Source organism: Peromyscus maniculatus, chromosome 2 (assembly GCF_049852395.1).
Source record: "Peromyscus maniculatus bairdii isolate BWxNUB_F1_BW_parent chromosome 2, HU_Pman_BW_mat_3.1, whole genome shotgun sequence".
NCBI classification, from domain to species: Eukaryota; Metazoa; Chordata; class Mammalia; order Rodentia; family Cricetidae; genus Peromyscus; species Peromyscus maniculatus.
In genome coordinates, this window is record NC_134853.1 from 35,692,991 (window position 1) to 35,719,953 (window position 26,963).

The window sequence follows — 26,963 nt, forward strand, 5'->3', positions numbered from 1 at the left end:
CAGGAAATGCTTTGTAAGCAACTTCCAAAATTCTGGAAATCACAGAGATAGCTGGCTGCCTGGACAGTCACCCAAACTTCCTCTGCAATGTTGGGGCATCCATCTTCAGCCTCTAGGCCTACAGTCTCTTAGTCAATTTTCCCTGTGTCCTGTGGAATGTCTAGGTGTCTCCTCTGCGAAGCAGGAACCTGAAGGACCATCTTGTTTTGGCAAAATTTAGTGGTCATATTTCTATGGGTCCTGCATGTCCAGTCTATACAACATTTTGTCAAGCAGTCGAGACAAGGGCACCTTTTTGCCCAGTGGCTAACCTTTGCCACAAAGAAAGCACACTCCATAATGAGTTTCTTTGATGCCCATCCTCTTTGAAGTAATTGGTGCTGCCAGAAGCAGATGTGTCTTACTGTATAGAAAATCTGAGTTCTTAAAACATTTTAAATGCCATATTCTGTAGGTCTTGGAAGTGTTTGAAGATTACTACCTAATTGAAATATACCTTTGTATACATAAAAAACTTAACTAACATGACTATAAGTTTATCATAAATGACTAAGCATTAATCTGTATTTAATTATCCATTATAATTTTAAATGAGTTACATAAACATAATACCTTAAACAAGAGTAGAAATATTTATACAGTATAACAAAACTACCTTCAAATTTGTATCAAGAAACCAAAATCCACAGCAATATAAAACATTTCAAAGAAGTTGCTCTTTAAAAGTCGATTCAATCATCTACCCTTTCATCATGTCTATATCCTCTTTTCTTCTTTAGAAAGAGATTGCATTTATAATCGACCCCTTTAAATAAAAATAAGCATTTATAAACAATATTTTGGGAATTTGGATGTAGCTGTTCATACTACTTCCTACTGATTGGGGAGCTGGTAATCTTATGGGGATCTTGAGAAAATTAAAAATTATAGTTAAATCTAGGCTATAGTAGTCTGTGAGGATGGATCATCTAAGTCAGTTTCTTTGAAGCTGATATTGGATGTTGGATCATCTGGGCCATGGGATCATCGGAGACCTTTCAGGGGATCTTGTCTGATCAAACCATATTAGCCTGAAAGCAATCCACAGGTTCTCATCTTCTGTGGAACAAAAGCAGAACCCCTTTTCCAAAGCAATGTATCCTTAGACACAAATTTTGAAGTCAAGGTAACTTATATATAGTGTATATGTATATGTATGTATATATATATGTGTGTGTGTGTATATATATATATATATATATATATATATATATATATATAAAATGTTTAACTCAGCAGCCTTTACAATAAAATGTCTTTCTGCAGTAAAAAAAATCCCAAAGACAATCAGACTCTGTGTGTGATTTCCATCTTTATGTGGCTTATTTTTATATTACTCTTACTGTCTCTTTAAGGACTTTATTTTTTTAAATTAACTATTTCTTTATATAACTATCTATCCTTTTCCTCTCTCTTTCAAGCCTATGTATTTTTACATATAATGTAAACCATTTTAAAGTTTATTCCATCCGAATCTGTCTTTTGTGTATCTACAATCCTTTTATGATCATTGCAAATTGCAGCATGGCTAAACTGAAGCAGCCCTGGCTGCTGATTCTGCCCACTTCAGCTTTCCAATATGGTGGAGGTACCCAGGAGAGTCATGCTTACCCAGCTACCTCTGGGGTCTATGCTGCCATCAGGTAGCATGCAGCTGGCCCATAAACCATTTTTGTCTCTATGAGTAAAAGCTAAATCCACCATGCAGTGTCCTGCATGACTTGGAGTCACCTCTGTGTACCATAGCAGGAATCCGCCATTCTGCACTCAAGCCTGAATGCTCCAGCATCTCTGTATCATGGTGTCTTTTGTACTGTGGCCCTCATAAGACATGAAGTAGGTATCTGGTTTGGGCTTCTTTTTAGAATCTCTCATTAAGTTCTCTCAGGTTTTAAGTGGAAACTCAAGCCCCTTGTTGGGTGCCAAATATAGCCAGAAGGTTTCTCTGGGCCTGGCCATGGTCTCTCAGAGGCTTATAAAATAATCATTCAGAGGCTTAATATTAATTACCAATTGTATGGCCTATGGCAGGCTTCTTGCTAGCTATCTCCTATAACTTAAACCATTTCTATTAATCTATAAATTGCCACATGGCCATGGCATTACCAGGCTGCTGGCATCTTGCTGCTCCTTTGGTGGCAGCTGGTGTCTCCCACTCCTCTCCATTCTTCTCTCCATAGATCTGCTTGGATTTCCCACCTGCCTCTAGGCTGCCCTGCCATAGTCCAATGCAGCTTTATTTATCAATCAATCATAGCAACACATATTCACAGTATATAGAAAGACATACCACAGCACCCATTATCACATCCTCCCTAAACACAGAGCATGTAGCTTCAGGTGTGTAACATTTACCTTTCCCTCAGCCAGGCTTGACTCCTTGAGTGAGTCTGCAGGCAGATGGAATAAGCTGAAATTCTGCAGCACACTGTCACTGCTCTGAAAAACTGAAAAGGCTTTCATTCTTCTTCCCATCTCCAGAGTTTGCATAGGAAAGAAACCCACTGGTTTTCCATAATTCTGCTTAATCAGGTTCAGCCCTAAAATACCAATTTCAGTATTGCTGGGAAACATTCCTACCATCACCAGTATTTTCTCTACATAACTCTTCTATCCCATTATCTTCTGTTTGAAAGTTCATAAATATTATAGATGGAGACACCAGCTCTAGAAACCTGTTACATAGCTAAGTCTCCTAACTTCTAAATTTAAGTCCTTAAAAGTCTATATATAGTATATAGTAAAACTATGCAATGTCTGTAAAATCAAACCCTTACAGCTAACCATGACAACCCTAATAGATCATGAGCCTACAACCACTATTCAACTGAAAAGCACATGGACAGTAGAATAGACATGAATATTTAAACCCAGACACTAAGAAAATAATGTGAGAAAGTGGTGCATGCTGACACTAATACTCCTGGGGTGGTTGTGGGGTCCAGCTCAACAACAGAACAGCTGCCTAGCACAGGACCTTGTTCAATACTCTGCAGCACCACAAAAAAGAAGAAAAAGACTAGACTGCTTTCTTTCATGGGTGAGCCCTGGACAAGGGTTTTCCTTCTTTGGATACCTGCTCTAAGTGAGCAAGCAAGCATCAATATAAATAGAGACTACACAGATGTGGTCAAAGGCTCTCTAGTCATTTCAGGGATATTCATGGGAGACTGTACTGTAATGAAAACTCCTGACATACATTGTACTGAGAAAAAAGAAACACAGTAAGTGGAACCAGGACTCAGATATTCATTTTTGATGATTAATGCCTGAATATCACTTAAAAACTCTAAATCTCATCATCCTCAACTGTGAAATGGGCACTTTTTAGAATGACCCAAGTTATAAAAAGTATTTCTAAATGAATTATGATGATTTTATATTTCTGTAGTTGTGTATTAATATCTAGAAAATAATTTGTTTTGACAACTTTTATTAAGTTATTAATTCATTTTAAAGCAATGTTTCACTATATAACCCCAGGTGGCTTTGAATTTGCTATCCTCATGCCTCAGCTTCCTACAAACTTAGATTATACATGAGAGCCATTAGGCCAGGCTTGTTCTTCTAATTTAATTACATAAAATATAGAAATGGAATTATAGCTGATCTGCTCAGTGAATATCACATTTAATTTCCTTAGGTTAAAATAGTCTTAGCTGAAAGAAGACAAATTTCTCTGCTAGTATCTGATTATTTATGTTTCCCCTAAAATACATACGTTGAAATCCAATGACCAAGGCAGTGGTACTGGAAAGGCCTCTGAGAGGTTCTTAGGTGACCAATCCTATGGAATGCCCCTGGAAAAGGACTCCAGCTTCCTTTCCTGTGGTGACATATTATGTCCCCCAATATATTGTGTACCCTAATAAAACTTATCTGGGGTCAGAGAACAGAACAGCCACTAGATTAGACGTAGAGGCCGGACAGTGATGGCACATGCCTCTAATCCTATCACTCCAAGTCGTGCAGGGCACTGCATGGTGGATTTAGCTTTTACTCAAAGAAACAAAAGGGTTTATGGGCCAGCTGCACGCTACCTGATGGCAGCATGGACCCCAGAGTTGTCGAGGTAAACATGACTCTCCTGGGTACCATCATGTCAGTTAATATTTTGGGAAAAGATACAGTAATAAGGAAGGCTGGTGATACTGTGGGGCATCCTGATTTCCACTGGCTTATGACATGGCTTGAATATGGGTTCAGATGTCACATCACAGGCTACAGACTCACTCATACTGAGTGTGGCATCCACCATTCTAATTGCACACACCTGCACCACCATCTTGTCACACTCATCCTGAGTGTTGCATTCTCCATTCTAACTGCACACACCTGTACCCACCATCTTGTCACACACATACTGAGTGTGGCATTCACCATTCTAACTGCACACATGCTGTGGGATTTCTTTCTGTATGCTGTGAGTACATTTTGCTCTCAGTGGTTGTTAAATAAAGCTGGTTGGTCAATGGTGAGGCAGAATAAGGTTAGGCAGTACATTCAAACTAAAGATAGAGATGAAGAAGGGTGGAGCCATGAGGAGACGCTGCCAGGAAAAGCAAGATGTGAGAGAACAGGTAATAACAGGAAGCCATGTGGCAGAACATAGATTAATAGAAATGGGCTGAGTTACGATATAAGAGCTAGCTAGCAAGAAGCCTGAGCCATAGGCCATACAGTTGGTAATTAATATACGCCTCTGTGTGTTTACTTGGGACCGAGCAGCTGTGGACCAGGTGGGACATAGGAAACTTCCAGCTGCACACACACCAGCACCCACCATCTTCTCACACAAACTGAGTGTGGCGTTCACTAATCTAACTGCACACATCTGCACCACCATCTTGTCAGATTAGCTAGTTTTGCTCCAGTAATAAAATACTCCATTAACAAACTATTAAGATTTGACTTTTAATAAATTAACGCTCCTTAGAGAGTATTAACTAACTCACTATTTTCTAAAACAAAATAGAATAAATTCTACATCACCTATTAATACAGAACAGGTTTAACTGGTGAAAAGTTTCAGGGCTCCATTTTCATCAGTGCATAATATCCTCTGCCAGTTCCACAACCACAACCACAACCAGCGTTTTGTTAAAAAGTTTTCATGAGTCCCCAAAGTACGATGTCACTGAGCACTGAATGCATATCATAGCTCTAAGAGTTCAAGCTGACCTTTATTCTGTGATTCTATCTAGTAAAACTATTCTTAGAAAATTACAAAGCTGATCACTTTGTTAAGTTTAATATCCAAGCTGATTAATATCCATCTAAATTACGAATCACAAAAGATACTTACTTTGATTTTCCTGTTGCAACCTTAGCATCCTTTTATTTATGTAATTGCTGTTTTGATAAAGACATTTTAATACAGATAAATCTGCTTTGTAAAATTATATATTTATCTTTCTCTTATATTTTTAACTAAAAGGTATTTTTGGTGCACTGAAGCAAGCTTATAAAACATGAGTCATCATCACAGGTATAATAAATTCACTTTCATACTTGTTCATAAGCATTTTTGTAAATGAGGCAGTCAACTATGAAGGGCTACACGAAGAGCTGTTTTGAGATACAGCACCCTCTCAGGGTATCAGGCTGTGGTAGTCTCTATGAATGCCACTGTTCATGTGCACATATGTTTCTGTGACTCTGAGCAGGACACATGACTCATGACTACAAGTGACCTCGCAATGCTGTAGGTATTAATTTTCAAATATCACAGGCAAGCAGTTTCATGCAAGCTCTAGAGATTATATTTAAGCACCCACATACATACCACAAAAGGGCAAATACAGTCATTGAATCAAACCAAATGTGAAGGAATTGGGGCTCTCTACTGGCTCCCCATTAAATAAAAATTTTCAGTGACAGTGTAGTACAGCAGGTAAGAAAACAGAGTTCTAGAACAATCCCATGGGGCTTACGTCCCCTGTCATTTCTTATCATCTGCAGCCAGGACAAAGGATTTTACTTCTCTTTACCCTGGTTTCTCTATCTATAAGATGAAGATAGAAAATCAGGACTTAGCACTCAGAGGAATAAAGAGGTAATACAGAAGTGTGGTGATATTGTGTTCCCCAAAATATTGTGTACCCTAATAAATTTATCTGGGGTCAGAGAACAGGACAGTCACTAGATATAGAGGCCAGAAAATGGTGGCGCTCACGCCTTTAATCCTATCACTTGAGATCTCTGTGAGTTTAAGGGCATACTGAAAACAGCCAGGCATGGTGACTCACACCTTTAATCCCAGGAAGTGAACCTTTAATCCCCAGAAGTGATGGCAGAAAGGTATATAAGGCGTGAGGACCAGGAACTAGAGCTGGTTAAGCTTTTAGGCTTTTGAGCAGCAGTTCAGCTGAGACTCATTCATTCTGGATGAGGACTCAGAGGCTTCCAGTCTGAGGAAAAAGGATCAGCTGAGGAATTGGCGAGGTGAGGAAGCTGTGTCTTGTTCTATCTCTGATCTTCCAGCATTCACCCCAATACCTGGCTCTGGATTTGTTTTTGTTAATAAGACTCTTTAAGATTCATGCTACACAGAAGAAGAAATACAGTACGCTAGAAAGGTCCCTGAAAATAGTAAACACTATGCCAAAGTGTGAGGATGTGGGGTTAGTATCACTAGGTAAAGATAACTAAGGGATATGAAGGGGAACATGAGAAATCAGGGAGGACTTTAATTAAGGAAAGAGAAGGAGGAAGATCAATACAAGTGAGGAGCAAGGAGGGAAAAATAACACTAAGGATGTCTAAAACAATCATAAAGAATCATATTTTTATTTACCTAAAATTACATATGTTACATATAAGTATATATGTATATGTATACATGCATAGTTTAAATGAAGTTAGCCCACTTAGTCTGGTAATGCTCCCACAAGAACCATTTACTCTCTAACAACGATATCGGTACCAGGCATAAGAAACCACCTTTTGCCGGGCGGTGGTGGCGCACGCCTTTAATCCCAGCACTCGGGAGGCAGAGCCAGGCGGATCTCTGTGAGTTCGAGGCCAGCCTGGGCTACCAAGTGAGCTCCAGGAAAGGCGCAAAACTACACAGAGAAACCCTGTCTCGAAAAACCAAAAAAAAAAAAAAAAAGAAACCACCTTTTAAGATGTTAGTCATGGGGGTCCAAGAGGCCCTCACAACAATACAGTCTGCTGCTGTTGCCCTTAGTTGCCTCTAAGAGCTAAAGGTAAGTCCCTATTGCAGAAGACACCACACACTTTGGACACAGGGCTCAGAAGATCCATGCTGAATCTTAATTCAAAGCCTCCTTCCTGAGGACAAGCTTCCCTACTTCCAGTAGTTATGAAAGCTGCCAAAGAGGGAAGCAATTAACTGTCCTATCCAGCTGTAGCATCTGTGAACCACAAGGGCAGCCAATACAGCACAAGAATCCTAAGGGGGCAATGGTGACGCATATCTTGGTGGTAACAAACTGATCTCTAATCGTACTTAAGACCCACTCAACAGGAGGGAATTCATGCCTGGTTCTGGAAACCTAGCCAACTACCCAGGGCTTAAAGAGGTCATGGGTCTTAGAGGAGAAGCCACAACTGCCACTTTAATAAACCAGAATGATTCCTAACTTCATTCTAAATGTTCACCCTTGTATCCATCCACAAGGAAGTGCAGCTCTCACCACTCATCAAAGAACTTCTCTTTGCAACAGATACAACCAGCACAGAAAACAAAACCTGGTCAAAATACAGAGAACAAACGATCCTGGGGTGCCAGCCCTCAGTGGATATGTCTACAACACAACTCTTGTGCCTAACGTTCAGAAAGCATCGCAGAATTGGGGGGGGGGGATTGTAAGAGTTGTGTCTCCTGGAAATGCCAGGGACGTGTCACCCATGACACCTCAACAATAACAGAGCCGCCTAAACAAAACCTGAACAAGGACAGAACCAATAAATGTGCTAATTGCAAGACCACTGGGCCTCACCCTTAGACAAAGAACTACTGCAGTTAAAGAATGCTGAGAGCATTACTAGTCTTCTCCAGAGATGAACCCTCAACTAGTCATCCAGCACCAGTGGTCAGTCCTGAAATACTGTGTGTGTGTGTGTGTGTGTGTGTGTGTGTGTGTGTGTGTGTGCATTTGTATATACAACACTAAACAGATTCAGCAGGTACTATTTATACGTGTGTGTGTGTGTGTGTAGGTGATTAAAGAAAAAGAAGCCATGAATTTGAGAGGAAGCAAGCAGGAGACTTAGAAGGGTTGGAGGGAGGAAAATAACAGGGAAACTGATGTGATTATATTTTAATATAAAAATTTAAAAGTCTAAAGGTCTAAGGGGAAAAAATAATCAGTGATTTATTTCCAAACAAGAATGAGAGTTCCTGATGCACAAGAAAGTTCTGAGGCAGTAACAACTTTCCAGACAATGGCCAAATCCCTAATAGGTAAGACGTCCTCTAGAAGGTAGAGTCCATACACCACGGGCTGCAACACCTACTGGCCAGCTGAGTATACACCTGCTGCCAGCATCTGGGCTGCCTCTTCCTGCTGCTTCCCCTCACAGGGAAAGACACACTAGTGGACAGACATCTCCAGGTTATGTAATCAGCCATGGACAAGACTCCAGTCTAGCAGGGTGCAACTGTCCGGAGGCTCTTATGTCCTGCCTGCTGAGCACCTGCTTCCTTTAATGTTCTTTGAATGGCAGCCAGTCCCCAGGGTACTGCATTTCTACCCTGGGCACCATCTCCTTCATTATCTGGATCCAGGGCCCCCAGTGGGCAAGAATGGTAGTATAAGATGCAAACCTTCCCAAGCTGCAGGGATCCAGGCTAGTCTGAAGTATAAGATGGACATCTAGGAATCAGAGATTAACCTGGCATATTAACCAGCTGCTCTTTATTTATTTCAGCTGATTTTGATGTAAATAGGGTTTTTAGATACTGAAAACCACACAAGCACCACACACACACACACACACACACACACACACACACACACACACACACACAATTTATAAAAAGGAATTAAATATAGATGTGTAGTACTTTCAGCATCAGGCACACCGATATCTACTATGCTATGTAAGTGCAGTCCTAGGCATAAAATGATGACATGTGGATGGTGCATGAGGCACCAGAATGGCTGATCAGATTACTTAGCTAGCTCCCCACTGTTTTAAAAAGACATTCTTCATTACACATTTATCTACCTACTTACCTTTCTTTCTTCCTTCCTTCTTTCCTTCCTTCCTCCCTCCCTCCCTCCCTTCCTCTCTCTCTCTGTCTCTCTCCCTCCCTCTTTCCCTCTCTCCCTCCCGTGTGTGTGTGTGTGTGTGTGTGTGTGTGTGTGTGTGTGTGTGTGTGTGTAGATCTGTATGTGGATGTCAGATGAGGGAAGTTGGTTGTCTCTTTCCACCATGTGGGGATCCTGGAGATTGAATTCAGGTTGCCAGGCTTGGAGGTAAGCGCCTCTAGACACTGAGTTAACTGCCAGCCCCAATTCCCCAATTTTAAGTAGTCTGATAAGAGGATCCCACTGGGCACAATGAAAACAAGCACAGTAAAGGAGTCCAGGGAACTAGGGGCTGATTATGAAAAACTATGTGTACAGGAATCGACTGGGGAACAAACTGGCCCCTGTGGATGGTACTGCTGTGTGTGCAGTCCTCTTCACTACTGCAGCTTCTTGAAAATGCACATGCTCTGCTTCAAATTAATTACCATCTACAGTTTTAGAACTTATTCATCATAAACGCAATCAGTGCAATTCACTGAACAGAGTATGTGGAAGCAGGAAAGAGTGAATAGGAGAGCTCAGTAACCAGTAGTCCTGCCCTAGCTGTTCTTTCCTCTTAGCAGGTAAACAGGAAGAAAGTAAGGCCAGGGGAGGAGGGGGGCCAGGCCACTGCACACTGCATATAAGACAGACCAGCCAATATTCGGTTCTGAGCACTCTTCCTAGCAGATGGCAGTACCAAATCCTACAGCTGAGAGTGAGAGGAGAGGATACAGGCACACCGGTTTGGGCAAAGTCCTTATTTACTAGATGACTAATGCCACAAAATGCTGTTGACCCTAAACCTCCCTCTGCCAATCAGTGTAGCAAAAGCAATGTCACAAGTTGGTAATGTTGTGGCCGATACCATGAGCGGACTTCATCCAGAAGAATGTCCTCACTGTCTTACCTAACTGGCAACAAGATTCATTACCTGCTCTAGTTTTCTCTGATTGTGGCTGACCCCAAATAGGCAGAATACAAAACAATGACAAATCTGCCTGTGGGAGAGGGATATGAGATCATCAGTTAACATGCTGGTAGAAAGATCACCATTGCCCACTGGGCATGCTTCATCATAAAAATGAAGAAAGTGGATGAAAATGAAAAGCAGTGCAATTTAGATGAAGAGGGTGTGTCCATTTCTTACATTTATGCTCACTTGCTTATGTGGTTAAATTACTATGATGCACCTGAGCCACTAAGATGGTCCACAGAAATTGGCATGGGAAATGACAGGCCATCGTCAGCCAATGAGGTGGCACACAAGGGCTCTCATAGGGTAGGACAGGTCAGCCTGGGCCAATAAGATGGTCCAGAGGGACTGGCACGACAGGTCAGAGTGAGCTCATTACCCAGATGAAATAAACTTCCCATCCCTAAATATACTTCAAGGGGAAAACACCTCATTTATCAGTAAAGTTTGTTTCAATAATCCAGAATCACATGTCAACAAGGTTTCTGAAGCAAGGATAGCAGAGAGAGGAGAAATATCCTAAAGTAGACCCTTTCAGCCTCATTTAAAATGGTCAAATATAGCTGGTCCTGGCTGGTTATAATTCATTTTCCATGCATCCTCGTATCTTCTAAATTTTCAAATTTAAAAACAATTTTAAAATTTGTAATATGAATATTAGTTAAAAAAAAAAGAGCTCAATTCCCAGGGCTAAGATTTAACTCAGGTTTTATACTTAAAATGATGTGGAAATTAAGGTTGAAGGTTTAATTCAGTGATAGAATGCTTGCCTCACATACACAGGTCCCAGGTTCAATCCCTGGTACTGTGAGGAAAATGTTAAGTGAAAATTGGTATTACTCCTTGAAGTCCTACCGAGATGTGGTGCACACAGTCTTGCTGGGCAAATGGAACTAGAGAAGCTAGTTTCTTCCTCTTCTGGGACCAGTGAGGGGAGGGTAGTAGGTGAACCCTGGTCTCTAAAGTGAAGCAGTACAGGAGTCCCAAAGCAACCTTGGGACGAGCTGCCCTGCAGACAGGTCACTGACAGAGGCTTCTCTCATCATAATTCAAGTACCAGTCAACGAACTGCTTAGAGAAGAGCAGAGTGCCTTTGTCTTCTGCTTGCTGTATGACAGGAGTCACAGGCTGTGGGTGAATTTGCTCCTGGGACAGAATTATTCATGCCCACAATAATAAATTTTGAAAAAAGCAGAAAGAAGAGGAAGCTCACCAAGCATATCTGCCTGGGTATCGTATGTTGTGGAAGGTACAGCCTTTGAAGAGGTGATTTCAATAGAGGAGGCCAACTCCCTCTAGGGACTTAAATCATTAAAGATCACACCAGAAACAGGAAGAGAATTTCTGTGATCCTTCCCACTGTCTAGAGGAGCCTGGCGCTTAAACACAGCCTCATTACAAGAAGTAATTTCTTAAATGGCTGTTTGGTAGAATTATCAAAAAGCATTAGATGGAATTTCAAGACCACGTAAATCTAGTAGGATTTATAACAGTAAGATATTTTATAAGTGTGTGTCGTATGAAATTGAACAGGAAGGAACAGGAAACAGAACTGGAGACAAATGCTTTTGTGACCCTGAGCACAGACCCAAAAAACTTCAGTCCTGCCTCAGTCCTGCCTCTGACATTCAACAGGCACACTAAGACTGGGCATGTCGTGTTCACAGGGGGAACCTGACTCCATGGACACCACATTCTGGCTGTCACACAGCTCTGCATTGTCAGCAGAACCCAACACAGGCAGCTCTGGAAGAGATGATCAGGATAAGGGACGGTCAGAGAGATGCGTGCGTGCGTGCGTGCGTGCGTGCCTCTGTACCAGCCATCAGCCAGGTCAGATGAACTCCAGGTTCAATCTAAGCATATGACACCATGGATGAGAATTACTCAGAAGGTGCAACAAGGAGCCACCTCTTTCTCTAGCTCTAGCTCACTAGTGTAACTTTTCTCAGAAATAACATGCATACATGTTGTGGGCCTATTCAATGCAAAGAGTTATAGCACAGGAGAACAACTCTGGCAGATTGGCTATGGGTTTCTTAACGGTAAAGGTCAAGTCTTTTCATCAAGGTGCTATGGCTGCTGGGCACAGACCTGTAGGTACAGCCTCAGGTTCTCAGGAACTCCTAAAAGCTAAGCATGAAGTTCCTCCCCCTCTGATAGGCATGGGGCAGGGGGCTGGTTCTTGTAATATGTGTGACTTGATGCACCTATTACTTCCATAACTGTTTAAAGTAGACAAAGAGTACTCATGGCAAGAATAAACTTAGAAAAAGATATCCTCACTACACTACATTCTTAAAAATATGCTGAAGGCAGGCAACGGCAAAACAATCTCAATTTTCTCCATTGGTGTTAAATATGGTACCTCTCTGCTTTAAACATTTCAAGACTTCAGGGGCATAAAATGGCACAGTTCTGAGCAGAAAGCAGTCAGCAACAATGCTCCAGGGCTGACAGCCAGAGATGACGGCAACTGTCACTGGATCCACAATGAGTATCACCAAGACATTTCCTGTTTAAGCAAAAGGAGGTTAAGGTACATTTATTTATCATCAACCATCTCCAAGTGAGAGAAGGCCAACATGTCTCTCAATGGGTAAAATTATCTTTCCATGATACACATAAATTGGATGAGCTACTGAGCAAAAGAATCAAGAATTCATTTGATCTAATGTACCCTGAATAATTGCAACCCAGTCAGGCCCTGCCTAGGCTGTGATGCAGTGATGCCTATCTGTCTAGTGACGGACTCTAAAGAAACTGGAGCAGTCTGAGATCAGAGGTTCTCTGCACTGGGCAGAGAATAGAGGACAGTGAAGACACTCAGGCTTGCTCACGTTGGCAACAATGAGAAGAAATGGCAGCTTTCCAATTCTAATGAACTGGGGAATCAAGTCAGGACACTGCTAGGAACAGTGCTCACTGGAAAAAGACTCCACTAAAAACATAAACAGCTTGCAAATAACATTCCACATGAAAACCCAACTACATCATTTATGACTGGCTTGTGCCTATAAATCAAAGAAGTTTTAAGTCTACAATATAAACAAGAAGGCAGACAGAAGTACACACCTGAGTACAAACACCTGGGAAACACTAAAGATACTTTTCTGTTGTTTAGTGTTGAAAGGGAATCCTACATAACAGGAAGAATCTGAGCAACTTCTGCAGATGGCTAATCAACCTACATTACAGACTATGTTCAAGAAATTGTAACATACCATGGCTTTATTACACTGATATTTAAAAGACCTATCAATATATCAAGGTCTCAAGAAAAGAGAGAGGAAAATAAAAGCATACCTTCAGGTTATTGTCTTCTACCAAACATAATAAAGGCCGACTGCAGTACTCCACCCCGGGCTTCACATCCCATAATTTCAGTGGCAGGTGGTCAGCCATTACAAAAAAATACTAACTAGAAAAGTTCAGACATACATCCGCCCCAATGTTTTGAATCAAATATAACTCTGAGGAAGGTCATGAATTCCCATGCTGTCATTTTACCAGGAATCGATCAGGCCTTTGAACTATGTACAGTGTATATTCAAATCACCTATTAGTCACTTACCAGCATCATCTCAGTCATCGGGTAGCTGCCCAGGTTCAGTACCTATGTTCTAGCAAACCTTTATTTCACTTAATAATGGCCTCAAAGTGAAAACATGTACTTCAATATTGTTACATAAGTTAAAACCTTGCCAGAAGGATATATGCATAGGACAAAACAGTAAATGCAGGGTTCCTTACCATCTACCATCTTGGGCATCCACTAGAAGTTATTAAAACATTACCTCCTATGGCTAAAGGGAATCATGATAAATAATAAGACAACATCCCAAAATTCAGTTTAGGAAAATCTAAGGTTGTAATCCAGAAATTAAAAAGCAATTAGTAAACTCAGAGAAGAATATTCAAATCTTTCTCAGTTGCAAAGTTTAAAGAGCCTCCTATTATTACATATTAAAATGTAGTCAAGCTTGGGTTGCTCTGATGATGCACAGGTCAGAGTGATAACAGGAAGTAAGATAAACAATGAGAGGTGAAATCAAAGGCTCCAGAACTTTTTCTCATTGTGACAAAATGCCTCAGAAACAACTCAGAAGGATAAATGTCAGTCTTTGCTCAGGGTTCCATCCTGCTCAGCAGGCAAGTGCTCTAAGGCCGTGGCAGGGCCAGAATACCACAGTGGTACAGCAGGAGAGAGGAAAGTCGACTGCCCTGCGACCACCAGGAAGCCTACTGAAAAGGAATGTCCGTGGAAAGCTTTCACCCCAGAGGCTCACCTCCTCCGACCAGGCTCTGCCTTCTTCTTTTAGAATTTTTTTCAAGATTTATGTCTATATGTGTCTGTCTTTTTGAGTGCATGCTATATGTATGTGGGTATCTGCAGGGGCCAGAAGAGTATGTCAGATCCCATGGAACTGGAATTAAAGGCAGTTGTGAGAGACGTGATATGGGTGCTGGGAACCAAACATGGGTCCCCTGGAAAAGCTGTAAGTGTTCTTAACTACCAACACATCTGTCCACCCCATTAGACTCTACCTTCTAATAATCCATTGGGTGTGAACTCATGGATGGATTGATCCATTGATGAAGTTAGCACCTCATGATCTTGTCTTCCTCCACAGCACCATCAGCCAGGGATTAAGCCCTTGGGGAATATTTCATATAAAAATCATACAGTCTGGGCAATGCACATTTAGGCGTCAGGGGACAGCCACCTTCACTACCCAAAGAACGGCACCCTAACTTCTTGATTTTCAGAAACTGTTACTTTGCTCTTCTCCAAATGTTGAGAAGAACTTGTGTTGTCCTTACTTGTTTACTTTCAGGACAAACCATAACCTATCAACACGATCATAAAATGTTTCCTCACTTTAGAGGGGGTGGGACCTGGGAGCATGGAGCCAATAGATGAATGAGGTGGACTAAAGTCTCATGCAATAGCCAACTTTATTCAGAGCCCCAGACAATTTATACTCTAAGGGTTAAGAAAGGTCAGACGAGTAAAGTTCTCATGAGTTTAAGCTGTATATACAATCATAAGGACAAGCCGCATGTGCCAAAAATGGTTTCTATAGAGGTATATAAGGATATTTTAAACATTTGATTGAATAACAACAATAAGCAATAATGAGTAATCTGAACTAAATTCTCTCCTATCTGCTACAATCTGGGAGGAACACAAAAACACATTCCAAGAACAATTTCATGTTTTGAAGAAACTTAGGTCACAATACTCTTGTCTTGTTGTCTTGGAGTGTTCTCACAAGCAGTCAGAATTCTCACATAACTCCCTCCATTCCGGTACCATGTTCTAATAATAATAAAGTAAAAATTTTCAAATTTACTTTAAAAATCATAATGAAAAGAGGCTGATGTTTACTGCTGAGAAGAACACTTTGCAAGTCCAGGTTTAGATTTCTATCATAGGACCTAGTGATATCCTTTAAGGTTGGCAAGTCTTCATTTCAAACAGAACATACAACTCTTGCCCAAGACTGGTCCTTCCTTGCAAAATTCAGAGAGATTTATAAAAATGCAACCATAATACTGCTCACTGCCAGAAAATACTGATGTGGATAGAGGCAGAATGCTTTTTTCCAAAAAAAAAAAAAAAAAAAAGAAAGAAAAGAAGGATCTAAGGGCACCAATGAAACCACCTCAGAGAGCAGACACTGAATTGCACCATCAGGGATCCCCACAGGGTCAGGAACCCCTTCCCCATGAACAGGCTAGGCAGGTCTGCTGGAGCAGAGGCCACGGAAGCAGTGACGGCAGCAATAGGATCATTGCTCAGGCTAGCTACTACTCTTGGGTAGGATGCTCATCAACCTCCCCTCTCAAGAGGCAAGGAGCCCTGGGACAGCAGGGTCCTCAGAGTAAAGTCTAGAAGGATGGAGAGCAGGCAAGCAGGGAAGGAGGAAGGAGAGGGCAGCAGGGAGACTGCAGGAGGAAAGCAAGCAGACACCAGCCATCAGCATCCCAAAATTCAGACAGAACTGGCCTTGCTGCATTCAAATACACACATCCTCCCAGGGAAATGACTTTCTTTACAGTTCTGTTTCACAGGGCTACTAGAAGCAACTCTGAAAGTCTTCATGCCCTCAGGATTTTAGCAAATGGGTTCTCATTTACTTAGTCCCCTCGAAGCATTTTCAGCTCAGTTCTCATTTACACTGTACATGTCCAATGCTGGCATACAGACAAAGAAAGGTTTCAGATGGAGCTGCTTGCTAATGTGTGAGACTCATAGTGAACTATATAATTATACACCCTTTTCTTTAAAATTGTCATGTATGTCTTTGTGGTGTTGTGCGCAAGCGTGCATGCGTGTGTGCGTGTGCGTTGCTAGTGATGGAACCCAGTGCCTTGTGCATTCTGAGTACAAATTCTACTCCTGAGCTTCACCCCAGCTCTCTACAACATTTGTCTGCCTGGAAATGTCATTCATTTCAACTGCACACAAAGCAAATGCTATGAAATGAGTGCTAAGAAAATTCTCCAATGCAATAGATTTAACTATGTTTTCAGTTCAAAGGACAAGGAAAAGAAAGCCAAAATTTAAGTAAGATGCATTTAATTTATGTACAGTGTATGTGTATTGTTTATTTCAGGTTGGTTTGCTCCTTAAAGTTTGGGAAAAGAACATAAAGGTGATATATTTTAGAACATTCCATATTTAATAAGAAGAAACTATCTGGTAAGAGAACAAATAATTATGCATATTTAATTGCTTTTAAACTTATAAAAACCCAAGACTATACTGTCCTTTATATTTAGATAGTATGGTAAGAATAGAAGGATGTAGGAATATATAACATAACTATTCACTACACTTACCAATCACACTAAAGCTTTTATGAATGAAGCTTTGTGATCAAAGCAGAGGCAATTATTTAATGAACTAGCAGAGATTACTGAACTTGTAGCCCTTCTTCCCTCCCACTGCTGGGCTCTCATCAGCATTCAGGGTCATGGCATGTGTCTATCACAAAGACATCATGACAGCACTATTACCATGTTATCACTGTCACTAAGGGCTCCCTCTCATGAGGTATGCACTGTGTGCCCGGAACACTGTATTTTGTATAAACCAATTAATCCAGTTCTTGCAGAATCCCGAGAAAGAAGTGCTACCATCTGCATCCTGCAGAAGAGCAGAGCATCAAGAACTGTGCACACATCCAGGTTGTGTCTACACAATGTGTTCGTGTTTCACACATACCTTGTATATATGGACAGAAGGTCATCTTATAGGGCACTTTGGTGCTCCTGTATTTTTACTAAGACATAGCACAGTAATAGGAACAATCTTCATCTTGGGACTGTCATGTCAGGTCTCAGGGCCGGTGGAAATGTTCACATATGAATTGGCTGGGGAGTGGTACTGCTGCTGCTGTATTTACCATGTGTAATTCTGATTCTCACAGGCCTAATTGTGAAGATTAAATACAAACAGAAAGTAGGAACAGGTAACTCAGAAAAGGCTACTGTAGGCAAACGCCCAAGTCAGTACACAGCACGCAGGAGGGCATTCATTTCAGGGCCAACAGTGATGATGAAAGGAGTGTGGGTACTGGAACAGCTGTGGTCCAGTGGTTAGACCACCACCAGACGCCCTGGGAAAGAGACGGGGGCACCAATTTCAGATGCGTTTTCCCCAGTCCCTCTCATGCCACCCGACTGCTAGAGGAAGGGTCGAGGTGTGCCCCATCACTGGCTGGTCCGCAAGGCTTCCACACATGTGATGAATGAATACAGAGACAGGAGGAAGCAAACAGGAGGCAAGAGTGAGGAGAAAAAGGGAAGGGAAAGGAAAGTAAACTGGGAAAACAAAGGGATGCAAAGATTCTGTGTAACACATGAAAGAAATGCATTTACTATGGGAAGATTTATATGTGAGCTTAATAATACACGTTAAAATATGATTACCCTTTATTTCCTTTCTAGGCCGTAGAGTCCTGGCAGCTTTCAACTGAAGACTCAGAAAAAATAGGAATGATGTTCTCAGTGTCCAGCTTGGGGATTTCTGCAAGAAAATAGACATGGACTAAACATTCTGATGGACAAGAACAGGGGGCTTCAAAGAGCATTAAGACAGAATCAGTTTCAATGAATAACATAAGGCACTGCATTTCCTAAGACTGAGGGGAAAGATGAGTGGCAGACCTACTCCAGCTAATGTACCAGGCTGTACACTGGTTGAAGAAAACAACAAAATCAACACCTGAGTGGGTTTGCTCCTCCTGTGTTTCCCATGGCCCAAATGCAGCATCCCTTGCAGTACCCACCAGGGCTCCAGCTCATAGGGCTGGGTGCAGCAGGAAGGGGCTGCTCACACACCACAGCAGAACTGGGCAAAGGAAACAGAACTTGTACTTTTAGAAATCAGTTTTTGTTATAAAGGAAGTGAACAGTGTATGTGTTTTAGCTTTCCCTGTGCCCCAAATGTAACACGGACCTGGGACTCAAAACAAGAGTGTTCCTATACGTCATAGAAGGCGGCCAGGCCTTGGGTTAGGCCATGTCAGATTATGAGCATACAATACCTCATTTTCAGGAAGGAAAAATTAACTTTGACTGGACATGTGGATGGCCCTAACCAACATGCTGCATTTTTAAAAGCTGTGGGACACTGAGGCTCCCTGAGGGAAGTCGCTCAGCAAATCTCTTGTATGTATGACTGCTGTCACTGTATTTGGGAATAGCTGCATGAATCATCAAAGCAATGTTTATCCAGACATCTGGCAACTCAGAAGAAGATTCAGTGCTGGAAATTTTAACTCTCTGTTCTTGCCACATCTGTTTCTGTCAGATAGCAAAGGACTGCATCTTTGCTTGAAAGTGGAGACACCCGGCAGGAAAGGAAAGTTCTGGATGCATAGGTGTCTTCCTCATTGAGAGCCACTATCCATGCATGGATAGAAGAATAACTGGTAACTAAGGAATTACTTGCAATTGGAACTGATGACAGTTAAGGGCCACATCACTTGGGTCTTTGCCAGATTCCCAACCATCACATGTCCCTTTCTGGAATGATGTAAGATGAATGACAATACAGTTTATTAGTAAGCCTGCACATGTTGACCCAGGTTTTATTTGGCTTCAAGAACTGCACAAAAAGCCTGAAAATGTCTACTTTAGCAACAATTAAGAGTGATCCACCCCCTACGAGGTCACCTACAAATAGTCTGTTTCTGTTGGATCACTCAGTGATGCTCAGCAATAGCATGAAGTAGAACTTAGCACTAGACTGAATAAATGAAGACTCAACTTCCACATTTCTCTTTGGTTCATTTGGTGCATGAATTTTAATGACATTATTTTATATAGGATTCCAGGGGTTCAAATCAATAAAATCATTTACTTTTAGAATTAATTTAAAGTACTTTTAATCTACAGGATGTTTGAGCCCAATTTAACTGGTTGTGACTCAAAATAAAATAAATGGTTTTGCACTATGCTGTTTTGTAACTAGTGGGTTTTTTTTTTTTTTTGGCTTAAAATTTCTTTTTCAGCTTTATGATTACTCTTGCCTATTTTCATACTTTTGAAGAGAGAAAAATGAAGAGATAAACTCTGTTATGATTCAGAGACTTCAGAGCCACACAATTATGGCTGAGATGGAAGAACACAAGAAAGCCAATAGCAGTTTATCTTCAGAGCTGCCATGTGAAGTCAAAGCCATCCTACTAAAACAATTAACATCATATATGCCTGAACCTTAGAGGCCTTATGGTTGTGTGCAGAGTTGATCCATTTTTACTGAGGAGATGAATCCCCAGAGTGGTTACATGCCTGCTCCAATGTCACACAGCACACATCTGATCTCAGGTCTCCTACATGCCAATATGATTCTCTATTATTTCATGGTTGATCCTTAATTTCCACAAATATCTGAAGAGCTTATAATTATATCTATTATAGTATAAAATAAAAATATTCTATGATATTAATATAAAATAATTAATATAAAATATTAATACCCTTTCACAGAGCAACTTGACCACTAGAGCATAATCTACATTTTGTTCTACTGTTCCCACTAGCTGGCATGCTAAAGACCCATGGGAAACTGAAGTAAAATGTGGGATATTCTAGACTTGAGTAATCCAAAACTACAATTTCTCTCTTGTTTCTAGTCAGATAATAATGATAGGGTGTGCTAAAATACAGTTTCAAGTGATTTCATAGCCATCTCTCACGCAAACTCAAAGTGTACACAAGCAACGCGTAAAGTAAGAATTTGAGGGCTATTCAAATTAAGATTTTGTATTCTCTAAAACTCCAGAACTGCTCAGTTTGCTCAGACCAGCAGTTGCCTGTTGACTCCCACTATTTAGTTAGTCAGTACTGGGTGCATGTGATCCAAAAAGCCTGAGGCAGTGACCAGCTTACTTCAGACCAATGAACACATTGCTGCAGGGTGGCTGTCTCCCTGGCCTGGAGGTTCCAATGGGATTCTTGGGGTGGGGTGGTGGTGGAAATCCACTGGTGATCATTTGTCTAAAGGGTGTGAATTGACACACACAAATAAGTAAAGAGTGTGTGCAAGGATGAAAAGGAAGATCCACTAACCAGGGTGGCAGGGGACAGAACCCTCCACACGTGACAGAGAGCAAACAGTCCAGGAAAAAAAGCATCCATTAAGAAGGATTTATTTCCTGAAACTGTGAAGCAATTGAGTACAGCCAGCCCTATGTAGTCATTGATTCTTATCTTTGAACAGTTCTTAGAAAACATTTGGAGGAACAATTTCACCTTCACTGAAAATATACAGAATTTTTTATTATCACTCCTGAACAAGGTAATGTAACAACTATTGATACAGCATCTACACTGTATCCATTATCCAAGTCAGCCAGAGGTGATTTAAAAGTATATGGAAGATGCCTATAAGGTTCTTTGAAAACGCCATTTTATAAGAGGGACTTGAATATCCACAGCCTTTTGCATGAGGGTTGTCTGGGAACCAATCTTTTGTAGATATCAACATACAATGGTAGCTTCCTTATAATTTTTCATAAAAACTCAAAATTGTTATAAAAACTCAATGTCAAGTAACCATACTAAGGAAGAAGCAATAGAATCTTGATTTCAACAGTTTGTCCACAAAGGAGAGTACCATGTAAACATACAAAGAAACTGTCAGCATAATTAAAGAGAAGTTTAAGAATCCTTAGTGAGGTCCCTGACACAGCTACTAGAACAGTTACAACATCTGAAAAGGAATTGTGGTAGAGAATTCACACTGTTACAAGCACTCTAAAACACAATTTGGCAGTTTTTTCTACAGCAGAGAACACATTTGTTTGACTTAATAATTCTCTTTCTAGGTATGAGGAATGAAAACCCCAGTTTCCACACAAAGATTGACACAGGAATGTTCACAGTAGCCTTACTCATCAGAGCCCCAAACCTGAAATAATCCAGATAGCCATCAGCTGGTAAATGGATAAACAAATTATTACGTGGAAAATACTACCCAGGAATAAGAAAAACAGTTGATGCATATGACAATATAAAGGAATTGAGAAATACTATACCATATCTGTCAGATACAAACTACTAAAGGTCTAGTCCCACTTACTTAAAATTCTGGAGAAGGCAAAATTCCATCAATATTCATCAGATCAAGGATCACCAGGACTGGAGGGGATGGGTGGGACCAACTACAAAGAGTAGGAGACGTGTCAGATGATAGAAACACAGACCATGGCTGCAATAGTGGCTACTGTACATATCTATGGAACTCCTGAACTGTATAGTGGAAGTAAGTAAGTCTGACTCTATATACATTAATTGTATATACATTGTACCTTAAATACATTGTACCTTACATACAACCATCAATTAACCTAAAAATCCTTAACTTCATCTATAAGACATAAAAACTCTTCATGGGATGATTCTCCACATCCCCAAAAACCTAAGAAGAATCACAGCAACCTGCAGTGGCTACATGCCACAAAGAAAGTATTCCATTGTTCTACAACTTCCACTGGGCTGTAGTCTTGCTAATAGATTTCTAAGGTATTAGCCTAGTAATATTTAATCTATAACCAATCTTTTCATTGTAAAAGGATAGACTTCTACAATTTGATAGTTTGTGGATGGTAAAATGGAGACATGTTGGAGGATATTTGATCATACTATATACCCCAAGTTAACGTTTGTGTTAGTTAAGTAAGATTAACCTTGGGTCAGGAGGCTGAGTTAGCATAGTAGTCATAGAGCATCAGAGGGCATCTGCAAGAGATAGAGAGACACATTGGAAGTGGAGGGATTTTGAATGGCAAGGCTTTTTTGTTTTGGGGGAGTGGAAGATCAGGCTTTCAGCAACACTAACAAGGAGAGGAAGTCAGCTAGTTGTTATTCAACCTCTCTGAGCTAGCAAGTTTTTCCCCCAGCCTTTGAATCCCAAGTCTTACTTATAAATAGAACAATGGAGATTTAGTTAAAGCAACAGAGCTGCTGCCTGCAGGAACAGAATTCCCACCAGGCTTTGACCTAACTCTGAAAACTGCGGGGTTGCAACTGCTGGCTGAAAAAGCTGTATACTGAGGTGCAGCCACTGTGCTGATGATAAAACAACAGAGACAGAAGACGGCAAAACCAACTGTGGAAACTTGAAGCTCTTCTTGAAATACTTGAACAAATATTTCTCAGGGGGCTTCTATTTATTGGTCCCTATCTAGATAGAAACAGACATTAAGATTAGGCAAGAAAAGCCATCACTCACACAAAGTCCGCCATACCAAAAATGCAATGTCTTCTATGGTAGAAGTTATATATTTATGTAGGTGCAAAAGACTCTTAAGATAATCACTGCACTGTAATTACAGCATAAATACCAGAATAACTACAGGCTGTACTGTCAGAAGTAAAATGCTCAGTATAAAGTGAGTTCTACTGTGCTGTGTGAACTGGTCAGCCCAAATAGGGTACTGGTGTGCCTAGGGTGGACTCACAAGCTTCCTTCTAAAATGCATCTTAAGATCTCTTGATCTTTTACGGTAATAACAATGACCCACCACTACTAAAGTCTAAAAATGGTGCATGAAACAAAAGTGACCCAGTCCCTACTAAATTAGTAAGAGTGACAGGTAGTACCAGATCTTGGCAAAGGGAGACATGGGCAGACAGAAACGTATGGTATTTTGAATGAGAACGGCCCCCATAGGGTCATCTATTTGAATACTTGGTGTCATTGTTTGGGGGAATGATTAGGAGGTGTGGCCGTGTTGGAGGAGGTACATCACTGGAGGTGGGCTTTGAGGCCAGGTCTCTTCACTTTTTATGTCCAACTTGAAGATAAGATGTAACCTCTGCTCCAGTACCATGCCTGCCTGACACCATGCTCCCGGACATGATGGTCTCTGAAACTATAAGTGGCCCCCCAAATTAAATCCTTTCCTTTATAAATTGCCTTGACTGTGTCTCTTCATAGGAATAGAAATGTAACTAAGACAAAAGGAGGCCTAGAAATATTTAAATCAACTGCCAAAGTTCATTAGCATGAAAATGGAGCTATGTTCTGAGCATGGAGAGACAGACAGCATTCTGAGTGGCAGAAGTTATAAAGAAGCACTGTGGCTCATGGCAAGCACATTCTAGTAACCTAACAGCTTAAGGTTTGAACAGGCTGCCTTGTAAAGCAAGGAGATTTGGAGGCAGCAATGGACTCTGTCCTAATATTTAACAGATATGCCTCCTGGAGCAGTATCACTACCTCACAATCTGTTTCCCAAAACTCAGGCTTTCAATCTGATCAACAAAACTGATCATTCCCATATCCTGCTGTGCTCACACCCTCCATGTTCTGTCACATCCTCTGTCCCTGACTCACCTACTACAGACACCAGAGCCCTCACCATCAACTCTTTCACAGCTACTCAAAGGTAGGATGGTGGCAGACAAAGCCTTTTAGGGATGAGCCTCATCAGCCACTGTCCCTCATGTGGTTGGGTCCCAGATACTCAAAAATCATGAGCAGAAGTCCCAAGCTGGTTATGCTGTTTCCTTTATCATGTGTGCATCCTGTCCGCTATCCAAATACCTCTCCTACATCCTGTCATGTCTGGAGACTTCAGCCCATTTAACCTTCTCTCAGACCACCCTGCTGTTGAGTGCATTTCCCTGGCCTCTTGAAGCTTTATTTCTAAGCTTCTTGCCATTCTCCGGCACCTTGCTAGGTTCCATGAAGACACCCAGTCCAGGTAAAACCAGCTGCTGTTGTAACTCCACACTAGGCCATAAACCCATCCTGGTTATCTCAGCCCCTTAGGATTGAAGCCAGGAAGTGAGACCTCACATGCTTGTGAACAAGTCAGGGCTCCCAAGACAGCAGTTACAGGTGCATGGGTGGAAGGTCTCATCTTATCCGTTCAGTGCTGAGCCAGCTTGGGTTATGTGACAACTTGAGTAAGTCTAAGCAAATCTCATTTTGAAGCTATTAAAAGTGGAAGGTTGGCAACTCTCAAAATAAAAAGCCTCCTTTAATTGGGACACAGGGAAATAGCGAAAATGATGACCCAAAGAACATTTCTAAACATTCTGGACACGTGAATTTAAATCTTTGATGCTTCTCAAAAGTAAATGCTTGTGAATGGACAGGGGAAGTACCAAGTATTTTGTGAACCAAAGCAAGGGCCTCCCTGCATGGCCAGGATCTAGAGACAGCACTCCAGCCTCAGAACGCTATTCATTGGCACATGCCAGCGCCTTGCAATGAGGATCTGCAAGGGGAATGTGTTAGCTCAGCCACAGGGCATGTCTATAAAATCAGACAGGAGGTTTGACTCTGGTTCAACTTTTGATAATTAATATTTGCTTCATTCTGTCCTCAGGACTCCAAAGAAATCAATGTCAGGAAAAATGAATAGGCAGGAAAATTGAGACTATCCAAACTAATGCCTCCACAATATATACTTCAAACCCATGCCCCTGTCATATTAATGGCAACTTTGCTACCTTAATAGTAAAACAGGTTAAGAATCTCATGCCCAAAGGAATGAATCCATAAGGAGTCTTCTTATGGCCAGAATCCATGTTCAATTACAAAATTCACTCGGTGTCTTACGTTCCCTAAAAAATGGTTCATAAAGTTAACCTTTGAATTCTGTCACGTCCACCATGCTGCACTCTCAAATCAACATAGGTCTTAGGAAAAATACTACTGGTTAGCCAATAAATAACTGGTTGAAAAGGTTTGGGCTTCTAGCTTAGTGGTCAACAATACGTATTTGCCATCAAACAATCCCAGAATGGAATTTCACTTCTTTTCAGAGTTTTCCTCCATATCAAATAACAATATATTTACTATCACCGACAGAATATTTAGAATAGTAACAATTATATTTTATTTCCTAGTTGTAACAATGTTATAAATTAGTTTTATTCAAGGATCTTCAACTTTCTAATTCCCTGCATACCACAGGAAAACCACTTTTTCTATTCCTTGCTTCTTCCCAACACTACAAAACTGAACTGCTCACAATCCCAGGTGCCACACTATTTAAGGTCTTAGTTCTTGGATTTGATCTGTCCTATCTGCTCACCTAGCTGTCAATCAACTTGCTTTAACAAGCAACTGATGTGGGCTCTCATATGATCTCCAGGGCAGCTCTCCTAAACACATTATCTTCCTTGCCCTGAGCTGTGTCTCCTCTCTAGAGACCACAGAGGCTCTCTGGAGCACCTCTGGGCACAAAGCATCCCCTTAGGACAGGCTTGATGAATAGCCAGAGTTAGGCAGTTTAACCATTCTGGGACATAATGAAAGACACACGCACAGGCTCATCCCTGGTCAAAAATTTGACCTATAATCCAGACAGATCAAACAGTGCCAGGAATGGGAGAAGGGCCTAAGCTTGACCCTCACCACCACTGACTCTAGCTCTCTAGCCACCTTTCTGAGCCACTCCACCTGTACAGCATGCCAGCAACCTCAGGAACACCTTGATTGAAGCCTGGTAAGAAACAGTCTGAATCCCAGAGCAGAGTTCCCGAGTCCCCATTGACATGCAAAAGGGAATAGAGGTCATTTCTACTGCTAAGCTTTGAGGACAATGTTATGCAATAAGACATAATAAAGCTTTTACTTCAACTTCTACCTTTCTTTCTTCCCAGTAAAATCGTTTATCTGAAAGTATCTATTTCCCAGATTACAAAAATAACTAAACCTCATCAAAATGGCACTGGGACTGTTCTACCTCCTTACAGCCATACTCACCAAAGAGAAGTCAGCCTTCTCAAATGCTAGCTCTGATTAAAAAATATCCTACTTGGTTTTGTTGAGCATGGCAGTCAGATTAAATGGGTCAACTACATAATTAAACCATAAAAATAGAATGGGTTTAATAACGTAACAATAAAAAGTTCAATATTGTGGGGGTTACACTGGTTTCCAAATAAAACTAATTTTCATTGTAGAATACACATTCCATTAGATTTCTACTTGAAATCCTCATAATTTTGCAAAAGTTTTGATTTGGTCCACAGGGGACTTTTTGATATAAGGAATTGAGATGAAGTTTAGAAATGGTTACATATTTCCATGTATTTAATTAATTTAATATTTTCTAAATCAACTTTTGCTGGAGTAAGAAAAAAATATTTCAATATGTAAATTTAACATCTATCTCAAAGTAAAACACCATCTAAGCCTTTTGAAAATA

At 40.9% G+C, this 26,963-nt stretch overlaps 1 protein-coding gene across 8 annotated transcripts in view; it reads right to left on the reverse strand.

The window, feature by feature from the left end:
* The window catches only part of Fam110b (family with sequence similarity 110 member B), a 135,940-nt gene that overhangs the window by 92,554 nt on the left and 16,423 nt on the right, over positions 1-26,963 (reverse strand). For 3 of the 8 annotated variants that reach the window (XM_042270882.2, XM_042270886.2, XM_042270885.2), the window contains exons 2-3: positions 21,875-21,956; positions 18,217-18,313 (exon numbers count right to left, since the gene is read on the reverse strand). The exons of 2 other annotated variants lie outside the window; for them this stretch is intronic. The gene's annotated coding sequence lies outside the window, so the exon portion shown is untranslated. The remainder of the gene's footprint in view (positions 1-18,216; positions 18,314-21,874; positions 21,957-26,963) is intronic. 3 more of the 8 variants (XM_015987989.3, XM_076563947.1, XM_076563946.1) reach the window with 1 other exon arrangement.